The 12,778-nt window shown below is 32.6% G+C and overlaps 1 long non-coding RNA gene across 1 annotated transcript; it reads right to left on the bottom strand.

The window, feature by feature from the left end:
• Positions 1–1,766: 1,766 nt before the first annotated feature.
• On the bottom strand, positions 1,767–12,046 carry LOC121971786. The gene is made up of 3 exons (XR_006109241.1): positions 11,862–12,046; positions 11,670–11,713; positions 1,767–2,134 (listed from the first exon to the last, which is right to left on the bottom strand). It is a non-coding gene; the product is annotated as an uncharacterized LOC121971786 (long non-coding RNA).
• Positions 12,047–12,778: the final 732 nt, after the last annotated feature.

The following is a 12,778-nucleotide window of genomic DNA, read 5'->3' on the forward strand; positions in this document are numbered from 1 at the left end:
AGGTTCAATATTCATTCCCTCCCCCTCTAGCTATATGATCAACACTTTACATAACATCATCCTCTTTGACCTTGGAAGTTGAGGCTTCTCCCTAAGCTGATGTCATAGGTCTTTCCTCCTAACACTAGAATGAAGATGTGTGTGGCTCCTCAACTTCCACTTCAAACATTGAGCACCTCCCAACCTCTAAATTATTTTGCTTTTGAGCCAATGAGTCCTTTCCCTTGGGTTCCTCCTCCTTTTGTGATAATGGGATATTTTCATGAAGTTTGATTAGCTTTGTGGGAAGTCATGGATATTCTGGTATTCACCTATCATGCACAAAATTCATTAGACAAAATATTGACTAATAATGAGATTACCTTACTATTTGTCTTGAATTTATAAACTTGCTCCTTGGTCCACTTTTTTCGTTCAAGGACCTTTCCCTTCTTGTTCTTTAGGACTTTGAAACACTTCCTAATGAGAACCACTCTTCAAGGTTAACTTCCTAATGAGGTCAGGGATTTGATCAATAGTAGGATTCCCTCCTTGTATGCCTAGTGCAAGATGAACTTGGTTCACCAAAACTTCATCCTTGCCTAGTTTCTAATTGGCCTCACTCTGACTTTCTGTGCCTAAAGACTTCTTACCTTCGAGACTTCTAATGATTTAAAACTATTTCTTTGGGACTTCATTAATTATCTAATATCTAATTGACCTCAACTATACTATGACTTACACTTACCTACCCTCAAATCAACTTTGATTCATTGGGACTTTCACTGCTTAGAGGTCACTCTTTCATAATTCTATCTTGCCTAGCATCCAATTACTCTTGACCGATTGAAACTTCATTTACTGTTAAATATCTGATTAGTCTTGACCAACTTAACACATCATCTCTAACTTATCAAAATCCTAGTCATGGTCAACCTATCAAGGAGTTGATTGCACCAACTGTCTTAGGCTATTAGTGAGTCGAATATACTTCAAACAATCCATTTACTATCCTAAATGACCAATTTAAAGAGTTTTGGACGTCAAGATGTTTGCCTAAATTACCTTGATAGGCTAATTTTTTTTTTAAAAAAAAAAGTGGTCGTCTAAGGTCACTTGCGAGTTTAGTATATTTTAATAAATTCATCAATAGACTTGGATGATCAATGTAAAAAACTTTTTACCCATCAAGATGTTTTTGGCCAGAACAGCTTGGGCTTAAGTTGTTCAAATTGGTTATCTGAGGTTACGATGGATTTCCTTAAAAATTTCTAAAATCAATGGGAGTTAAATATGAATAATTTGGAAGCTTTAGGTGTTTCGTCCAAACATTTTGAGGGAAAATGCTTTATACAACTTCATAGATATGTTAACCATAATACATATTTATTGTTAAAGAAAGAATTAGACATGCCAAAATGGATCAACTTCACGAGCCTGATCGATCCATTTTAGAAAGTGATGTTGGGACAAGTATGATCCAGTCTGTCGCATGCTAGGTTAAGCACTACCCATGACTTGCTTTGAAAAAGAAAAATAGTAGGAAAGTTGCACTAAAAGAATCTCAATCAATTTTAGAAGGGATACTTTCTGTTTTATCGTTTTTGTAAGATGTGCCGTAGGCAATTATACAATTCAATATGCAAAGTGATTAGTTTTTCAAAAGAACCCAAGGAATAAACTCAGGAAAATCAAAACAAAAGACAGTTGAAAAGCCATTTCAATTTAAATACAATCACCATTAAAAAAATGAACATAAAAGTCAAACAATTCAAAAAAACTTCTAATTTCCCCAAATGCAATCTTGTGACAAGATCAATTTAAGAAATCTTCAAAATCAAATTCATAATCTTCCATAGATTGTTTGTCCCACTTTGTTCCTTCACGACTTTTTAACAAGCTTTTTCCTTGAAGATTTATTTTCCTAGAGTTTTTTAAGCTCTTTATCAACGGCTTTAAGTTCTTTATCAACAGCCTCCAATTTACAATTTTGTTCAGCTATCAATTTTTTAACCTTTTTTATTTTCTTCTCCAATTTTTGAACACGAAGCAAATGATCTTTCTCCACTGTAGCATACAGCTTGTATGTAGCATCGAGAATTTTACGAATCTCTAACAAATCTGAATACCCAAAATTTTCTTCAACCATACTCAACTGCAAAAAAAAAAAAATGTAAAATAAGCTGAAAATATTATAATTAAAATAATAGAACAAAGATGGTATGAACTGAATACAATAACTTTTATATCTAATTTAGGGTCATAAAACATGTGACAAATTTGAAATTATCAAACTTATAATGGCACATAATCTAAAGAAAATTTTCACATGAGAATTACATAAAATAAAAATTAAAGAGCAATAATTATTTTCAATGTCTAATATCTATTGTTGATATTATGTCATAAATTAAATAAAAAAATTGTCTAATCCTCTAAGAACTCCATTAAAATAAAGATAATGTAATTGATGATGTTAATAATTACGTGTGGATTAACACATCAGCATGATTATAAATTAGAGAAATCAATATGACTAAAAGCAGTTAAGAAATTATTTTATTTAATGATATAAACAGTGTTCCAGTACAGAGGTCTAAAATATGCAAACTAGTCGAGGTATGAAATACAAGATTTGTTTGAATTAGATTCCCCTAGAGCTTAGAGATAAGCTACAGCTGAAAACAAGGGTATATGATATCTTCAAAGGAAACTCAAGGTAAACAATCGGCTGAGTTAAATTCAAGGAAATTTGATTTTCATTAATTCCGAGTCTGAGTTAGAATAGATTAATTGCAAATTGCAATCCCCATTAGCAAAACAACAAATGCTTATTTGTGTCTTCAATGTCACGTTTTTAAACTATCTTGCCAGACTATAGCGTGTATGCTGATGGTAGTTGCACATCTAGCTCTCTTAGGACCATGTGATTAAGCTATCTAATTAGTCTCTTATTTAAATATTTATTTATATGTCAAAAGATGTCCTATAATGAGTATTCTATTGTTTGCTTTGTCAGATATTAATTGATGGACCCATACAATGCATGGAAATAATAAATAGGGCATGTATATATTTCTAGCCATTGGATCATGAACACAAAACAAATAAAAATAAAAAATAATAGACGTTTAAATATCTATTCGAGGCAAGCTAATTTGACACAATTAGTTCTAGGACATGTAAGTAGCAACAATATAAGAACTGGAGGCTAGATATGGGTTATCAACATTCGCAATTGAAATCAATTAACTACACAGCATCAATAAATCACTCATATTACATTTAGAAATAATGACAAAAAAAATTATTTCTTTTGTACTATAAAAGTTTGAGGGCAAAAATCAAAATGACACTCCATTAAATGGGCACCTCTTATATAAAAAAAAATGTCAAAAGGACCCCACCAAGCATTCCAAAGTAGTCTTAATTCCTTAGCCGGTCCAAATTATTTGTTTTTGAACCGGATTTTAGAGTATAGAGTCTAAACTATGGCACCCACGAAGTGTTAATTTTTATCCATTGAGAGTGAAGACCGGATAAAACAATATTTCAAATTCCAAAAGAAACCAAGGGGACCCTCATATATTCCACTAAAAGTAAAATGAACATGATGCATCGTGTAGCAAGTAGCTACTTCAACTGGTAGCGGTAAGCAAGTAATTACTACAAGAGTCATTTAACCATGTGTTATTTTTTATCAATTGCGGGTGAAAATATGAATAAAATAAGATTTCAAATTACAAAACAAACAAAGAGGACCGATAAGACTCACTATGGGTAAAATGTACATTATCTAAACATGATCCATTATGTAGCGGTTAGCAAATAACTGCTACAACGTCTTTTCACCATATGTTATTTTTTAAAATAAGATTTCAAATTACAAAATAAATCAAGAGTATTATGTATAGCAGGTATTGATAGTTACTACACGTGTGCGTTTTTTATCAATTGAGGGTGAAGACCTGAATTAAACAAAATTTCAAATTACAAAACAAACCAACATGACCCATAAAACCCACTAGAACAGTAAAAAATGAGCTAGAAAGTAATTGCTACCTCTACAATAGTCTTTTGACCACATTCTAAACATAGTATAGAAATAAATAATTTGGACAAATAAGGGTATTTTGGGTACTAAAGGAGCGTCCATTTGGCGTTTCATCCAAAAGCGGGATGCCCTTTTGATTTTTAACCAAAGTTTAAAATTGCAAATGTCAATCCCAAGCCCAGATAAAAAAACGTTGATAGTTGCATTAAGTTGCCGGCCAACGTCAATTATAAACAAAATCCTATAAATAGATTCATCAAATTATTATGATAATACTATGTTGTTTCCTAACAGAAATGTGTTGTAGGGTCCACTTGCAAATAAGAACCACTATATCGTCATGAGAACTTAGATGTAGCATTAAATATACAAAAGTTCTCATATCATAATTTTAATAAGAGCAAACTTTATAGATTCACTACTCTTAGATTTGGAACATGAAACATAGAAACACTCATCAGTAAACTAATAAAGGTGGTAGATATAATGATTGAAAAAAGAATTAATATTTTATGTTTACAAGAGAAAAAATAAATAGAAGAAAAGACAAAAAATGATTAAAAAACTTAGATTTTAAATTATGATAAAAAGGAGTAAAACAAGAAAATGAGAAATAGAATAGGTATTATTGTAAACAATTTGTTAAAGAATGAATTAATAGGAGTAGTTAGAAAATAAGATAATTATAACTCTTAAGATAGTAATGGTGAAAGAAAATATCAATTAATTAGTATATATTTTCTGCAAAAGGTCATACAATGACTCGGGCGCCTCACACAGCTAGCCTCACAACCATTTATACAAAAATAAATCAGGAAACAGAACAGGTCACCACATAAGAGGGTATTTTCCTCGACTTAGTCGTAAATCGACCCTTGCCCATTTCTACAAAACTGTCATGTGGTAACCAACTTAGTATGCCCGAGGGGCAATTATTTAGCATATATGCACCAAAAAAAAAAGGGATAGCCCAGTGCACGAAGCTCCCACCATGTGGGGCCCCGGGGAAGGATCCATTGTACTCAACCTTACCCTGCTTTTTGCAATAGGATGTTTCCAGGATTCGAACCCGTGACCTTTTGGTCACATGGCAACAACTTTACCGTTGTGCCAAGGCTCCCCTTCTATTTAGCATATATGCACCACCAAATATAAATTTTGAAAAGACCTAAATGAGAAAGCTTAAAAATTTCCGCCAAACGAAGTACTTTTAATAGATCTAAATAGACATGTAAGAGTAAGAAATGAGAATTATAATCAGATACACGAGGGCTATGATTTTGTTAAAAAAATGAAAGAAAAATTATATTAGATTTTACGATAGCATATAAACTTATATAACTAATATGTTTTAAAAAACCCACTTTATTACGTTCAAAAGTAAGAACAATAAGTCACAAATTAATTTTCTTGTAGTTAGATAGAAAGATTAGTAAAGATTATAAGATTATCCACAAAACAAACTTAACTATCCAATATAAGTTAATAGTGTTAGATATGCACCTCAAGCATAGAATAAATAGAAAAAAAACGTATATTTCTTCTAGAATTAAGTGGTGGAAGTTAAAGGACGAAAAACAAAGTGTATTTAAGGAGAGTAGGAGAATAACTATTAGGAGAAATAAATGGCACCTTGAATATGACATGGATACTATGACATTAAATTTGAAAATGATTGCTAAGAGCATACTTGATAAAACAAAAAGACGAGCTTCAACAAGTAAAAAATCTTGGTGGTGGAACAAAAAAAAAAGTAAAAGAGAGTGACGAAGAAATAAATAGCCTATAAGTTATTTATACATTTGTAAGAACTAAAAAAATTTAAAAAGTAATAGCCAAGAAAGTAGCGAGTGAAGTCAAGATTAAAACTTTTGAATGCTTAAATTGACAATTGGATAAAAAAAGGAGAAAATGATATCTATAAAATAGTTAAATCAAGAGAAAGGGAACAAAAGATCTTACCCAAATAAGATACATTAAAGATGAATGTAATAGAGTATGTATAATAAGGAAATTAAAGAGCGATGAAAGAGGCATTTTATCAACTTTTTTAATGAACATTTAAGTAATCAACTTAAGTAATTAAAGTAGGTCAAAGTGGAGTATAGAAATTTAAATTTTTTTCTGAGAATTCAAACTTCAAAAGAAAACAAACTTTGAATGGAATGTAATCGAGTACTAGTGAATGATGAGGAAATTAAAGAGCGATAAAAAAGACATTTTCGTAAACTTTTTAATAAAAATTTAAGCAACTAACTTAAAGGGCAGCCCGGTGCACGAAGCTCCCGCCATGCGGAGTCCCGGGGAAGGATCCATTGTACGCAGTCTTACCCTGTTTTTTGCAAGAGGTTGTTTCCAGGATTCGAACCCGTGATCTTTCGGTCACATGGCAAGCAACTAACTTAACTTAGATAATTTAAACAAGTCAAGTGGAGTATATAAATTTAAATTTTATTAGAAAATTAAAACTACAAAAGTAAGCAAGCTTTGAATGAAATGTAAAATGAAAAAAACGGTTGGACCATATGATAGTACTATAGAGATATGGAAGTGTGCAGGGTATTGAATCACTTACGACATTATTCAACTTGATATTATATTTACATATATATATAAGAATAAGAGAAGGGGAGCCTTAGCGTAATGGTAAAGTTGTTGCCATGTGACCATAAAGGTCATGGGTTCGAATCCTGGAAACAGCCTCTTGCAAAAAATAGGATAAGGTTGCGTACAATGGATCCTTCCCCGGGACCCCGCATGACGGGAGCTTCGTGCACCGGGTTGCCCTTTTATATAAGAATAAGACTTTATCCCATTGTATTAAAACAAAGGAGATATACAAAATTATACGAATTATAAGAACATTAAACTAATGAATCATAATATAAAACTTTAAAAAAGAATGATAGAAAAAATACTAAAGAGACCACATTGATCAAAAATTAGTTTAAATTCATACTTGAAAAGTCAATAATAGAAGTTATACATCTTCTTAGACAACTAATTGACAAGTATCCGAAAAAAAATACATGTGGTATTTGTCTACCTAGAAAAGGCTTATAAAAGAATCCCAAGGAAAATTATGTAGAGAAGTCTACAAAAGAAAGATATTAGCATAACGTATATTAAAATAATTAAGAATATGTATGAGAATATAATGACAAGAGTGAAGGCTTTAAACAAATTTACCAAAGCATTTCCTATGAAGATGAAGTTATATCAAGGTCTATATCTTTTTACACTAATCATAAATACTCGACACATCCAAGACACATTATCATGATGCATATTATTTATAGAAAATATTATTTTTTAGTAGATGAGACACGTGAAAGAGTAATTGTTGCATTGGGGTAAAAAGTTTAGGCTTGATAGAATAAAAACAAAATATATAGAATTTAAATTTTTAACAATATTAGACGCAACAAGGCAATTGTTAAAATAGAAAATGATAAGTTCCTTGTAACTGAGAACTTTAAGTATTTAGCATTGTTTTTACAAATGATGGAGAGGTTGAGAAATATCTTACATAGAATACAAACATGATAGTTGAAATGTAAGAGAGCGTTAGGTGGTCTTTGTGATCATAAGATACCTCTAAAACATAAAAAAAAAAATCTATAAAAAGATGATTAGAGGATAGACATGCGTATATGGAGTTGAATATTTAGTAATGACTCAAGCACGAGCCCCCACAAATGTGAGGTCCCGAAAAAGGGTCGGACCACCTTAAGTCTATTGTATGCAACCTTACCTTACATTCTACAAGAGATTATTTCCGCAACTCGAATTCGTGAGTCACATTACACAACTTTCCAGTTGCGTCAAGGCTCTCCTTCCAACCATAATTATTAAAGGTGTTCGCCCGGTCATGCCTAGGCACAAGACGCAACCAAGCGAGTCTCTTGCGCCTTGAGCATGTGCCTTGTGGGAGGAGGAAGAAATTGATCTTTTGGAAACCAATGAAGATTCAGCTTTGGTGATGATGATAATGATATGATTGAGGAAGATACAAAAATTCTGATGATTTAAATATTTGAAGTCTTTTAAATTTGAATTATGTGCATAACATATTTATTTGCTAGTGAATTTTATATTTTAATGAAATATTTTTGAAAAATTTCCCTATATATATTTGAATTGAAAAAATTTATATCCAAAGCGTCTCACTCAAGGAGGTATGCACCTCACCTAGTGTCGTGCATCTTAGGCCCTATAGCACCTATAGGCTTTTGAGCACCGTGAACCTTAAATAACTATACTTCCAATGATTCCTATGATAAAATAAAATTTATTTAAATATAGATGATATAATAGGGGATAAAGTTCGATAGCATAGGATAATTCATATGGCTGGCCCCACTTAGTAGAATAAGATTTTATTGTTGTTATTTTGGTACTACAAAAGTTTAGAACTTATTACACAATCATGTAAAGACCATCAATCAATTATTCATACACCCAAAATTAGAGGTTTAAAGGAACTCCCATGTACATTAAATAGAATCAAAAGTTGACATCAGACTTATTTTAACTAGAGAGCGTCTTGTGTGTTGCACTTGCACCTCTTCATAAATTAAACGCATCCTATCCACAAGCATTAGCAATCATTTCAGGTTGTCAACTTAACTTATTTATAAAAAAAATTCTTAACCTACAATAAAATGTATCCTTCTTGTTTTCAGATCTAGGGTCAAATTTCCCAATTTTGTTCATTAATTTCATATGCTTCAACTGTTAAAATTATGATAAGCCCTTCAAAATGAAAAGGGATTGTCTTTTAGGTATGATTAATTATATTTGTCACACTTGGCATCTGGTAGAATATCATCAAAGAGCTGATTATAAAGCACCTTATTATCTAATTGTTTGTGTTATCCAACAAAATTTATAGAGTTTTCATGGACTTGAGGATACTACATTATCTATTTGTTCATAATTGTTGGCTACAAGGGTCTGATTTTTTTTACTAAAAAGAAATTCTATTTTTGGTTGCCTTCATCAGATTTTCACGACTAATTACCAATAAGAATCTAAGCACTACAGTTTTCATGGACTTGAGGATACTACATTATCTATTTGTTCATAATTGTTGGCTACAAAGGTCTGATTTTTTTTTTACTAAAAAGAAATTCTATTTTTGGTTGCCTCCATCAGAATTTCACGACTAATTACCAATAAGAATCTAAGCACTACAAAGATAAAATCAAACTTTGACTACTGACATTGACTACAAATAGTTCTCCTAAAGAAATGTCATGCAACAACAACAACCAAGCCTTTTCCCACTAGGTGGGATCGGCTGTATGAATCCTTTTACGTCAATGATCTCTATCTCCTATTATATCACCATCTATATTTAAATAAATTTTATCTTATTTTATTATTGCTAACCAAGTCTTTTTTGGTCTTCCTCTTCCTCGTTTGATATGCATGTTTATCATAGTTTCACATCGCCTAATTGAAGCATTTATTGGTGATCTAAGTACATGACCGTACCATCTTAAACGTCTCTCGGAGTTTTTCCTCAATAGATGCAACTCCGACTTTCTCTCTAATGCTCTCATTTCTTATTTTGTCTATCCTCGTATGTCCACACATCCACCTTAACATCCTCATCTCTGCAACTCTCATCTTCTACTTATGTGCTCGAGTCATAACCCAACATTCAGCTCCATATAACATAGCAGTTATAACTACGATTTTATAAAACTTACCTTTAAGTTTAAGAGGTACTTTATGGTCACATAAAACACTCGACGCTCCCCTCCATTTCACTCATCCTGCTTGTATTCTATGTAAGACATCTCTCTCAATCCCTCCATCGTTTTGCAAAAATGATCCTAAATATTTAAATCTCTCGATTCCGGACAACTCGTCCTCTCCTATCTTAACAATTGTTTCATTACTTCTAATATTGCTAAACTTAAATTTCATATATTCTGTCTTTAATCTACTAAACTTAAAACTTTTCCCTTCTAGTGTTTCCCTCCAAGATTCTAGTTTAGCATTTACTCTTTCACGTGTTTCATCTACCAAAATAATATCATTTGCAAATGAGTTCGTCCATAATTAGTGTAAAAAGATAGGGACTTAGAGTTGATCCTTGATGTAACCCTATCTTTATTGGAAATGCTTTAGTTACTCCGTCTGAAGTCATGCATCCATTACAATCTTTTGAGTAATTCATTCACGAGACAATTTGGACGCAAACAAAATCATAGTTTAAAATCTCTAACTGTTTCGCTTGATACGTTCCGCCCTCAGTCTAGCACCGACACAAGCACGCCTCTGGTGTCGGCACGTTGCAACATGTCCAAACGTGTCACGTGGGCCCTTTGGCGCTTCCGGACGCGTCGCGTTGGCCCGGCGATGGATCCGGATGCATCACCCAAGCCCGACAAGGTGTTCAGACGCTTCGCGCTAGCCGGCGACGCATCATCAAGGCCCGACGACTAAACGTGTTGTTCAAGCCCGACAATAAGTCTCGCACAAGCCCAGAGACAAGTCCAGACATGTCACACGGGCCCGGCGACTAGTCCACATGTATCACACTGGCCCAAAGATCACTAGCGACAATAGAGGGGGTAAGATGTTTAACTTAGGTTAAATTAAACAACTTAAGTTAATAATTGTAATCAATTCCTCCAAGCTATATTGGAGTAATTTAAATATGTTTAATTAAAGTCTAATAAAATTATACCATTAATTTAATATATATTTTTTATTTTTTTATATTTAGATTAGATTTTATTTTTAGTTAATATATCTTGTATATTTAAAAAATACCGAAACTATATCAGCACAGCACGATGCGGTATCGAAATTGTTTTGTTCTGGTCTGAAACCAAAACCTCGGGACGGCTCAAAATTTTAAACTATGAACTAAACTACTTTTACGCCCCTATAGTTTCATCTCCTCATTATCAAGGGAATCTTTCAAACACAAAAAAAAAAAAAAAGGTCAACGCAATGCATTGCAGAGCTAAAATCTGGAAAATAAAAATAAAACATGCCATGTGTCTTAACATTTGAGCTCAACTACATGGATATTTTGCTATCATCAAGCTGAATGTAAGGTGTCTTGCAATTGGTAATCTTAAAATTATTTAGATATGGCTTTACTTCAAACTGTATGCACTCGTGAGAAGAAATTCAGAAACGAGGCACAAAGAAAACTTTCATGATGCAATTATTGCAGAAAATGCAAATGCAATTATTCATGCGGAATTTGTTTATAAAGTTCTCTTATGTGCAAACACAAAAGTTAGTATCCAAGTTCAAATAATATATATTCTCAATTCCTGGCCCTAAAGTCACTCCTATAATATCAGCTCTCTAATAATGTGCTACCTCACCTAAGTAGAGGACACCTCCTTCGCCTTTACCATTCCTTTTTTGATATCTAAAATTTAAAATTCAAAATCCATTTGAATAACTTTTAATTCTTAATTGTTTTATTAATTAAAGGGAACAACTCTTGAATAGAACCGTTCTTAATCACAGTGAACAAGATTTCAAAGAATAAAAGCTAAAAAAAAAAGACTCAAATGTGAGAATTCCGAATGAGATTGGTCATATTCGATAAAAAATCTTTAATAAAGTTTCCGTAGGATGGACAGGAAAAAAAAATTACCAGCGACGGTGATCCGATTACCTTCGACAGCCCTCAAATCACCCCTGCAGCCGAGAGATAGATAATGGATTACAAAGAGAAAAAGAAAACCTAGTTCGAAGGAATCGGAAACAAAGATAGGTGGATTAGAAAGAGAAAGAAAATATACACACGTCTATGTCTAAGGAATCGGCAACAAAGACAGTTTATTACCTGCGGCGACCGATCACTTCACTCTCAGGCCGTGTTCGCTAATCTCCTGCAGCCGATCGCGAGATCGCAAGACAAAGGAGAGATCGCGAGATCGCGAGATGGCAAGACATAGGAGGGGAGAGAGCAGCGGATCGCGAGACAAAGGAAGGAGACAGGGAGACTAATGCTTTTTGTTTTTCATCTAGGTTTTAGTTTGTTCTTATACTGGAAATAAAAAATTTATATAATTTTTACCCTTTTTAATCATTCTTCTTTTTTTCCCTTTATTCATCCAAATTTTATGGCCAATTTTGTCCGAAGAAATAATAGAATAGACCGAGAGAGAATTAAATTCATTGTTTGTTAATAATACAAAATTAAATTGATAATAATAATAGTTGTGTGTCACATAATGTACGATTATTTAATGAACATATATTTTTAATTTTTTATCGAAATAAAATTAAATGTGCAACGTTCAAACGTAAAATCAAAAAGAAAACAACTGAACCATTTACCTTTGACGGTAAATTAAGAATAGTAAGACAAATACGCCCTCCATTGCGAATGTTGGGATGGCAAATTGGTGTAACAAAGGTGACATTAGGTGGCTGAAATGGATATCTGCATATGAAAACTCCAATTCTATTAATAAAGTTTACAAGATAGGCTAGTATAAGAAAGAGGAAAAACATTTCTAAAGCTACGAAAGAAAACAAAACTACTAACAACCTTTCAGGGATTTAGACTTCACAATTAAAATGCCTTTAGAATATACAGTTTCTTTAGGTCCCTCAATGCCTGTATTCAAAAGCTAAGTCAACAAAGAAATACTAAATAAGAACCAATTGTCATTTTATATGAGATGTATTGGACTCAAGAGTTCGGATCCTTTGTCTCAAATATCATCTGTCCTCGTGTCATCTAGCCGATCGGAT

The sequence above is a fragment of the Zingiber officinale genome, chromosome 4A, assembly GCF_018446385.1.
Source record: "Zingiber officinale cultivar Zhangliang chromosome 4A, Zo_v1.1, whole genome shotgun sequence".
NCBI lineage: Eukaryota > Viridiplantae > Streptophyta > Magnoliopsida > Zingiberales > Zingiberaceae > Zingiber > Zingiber officinale.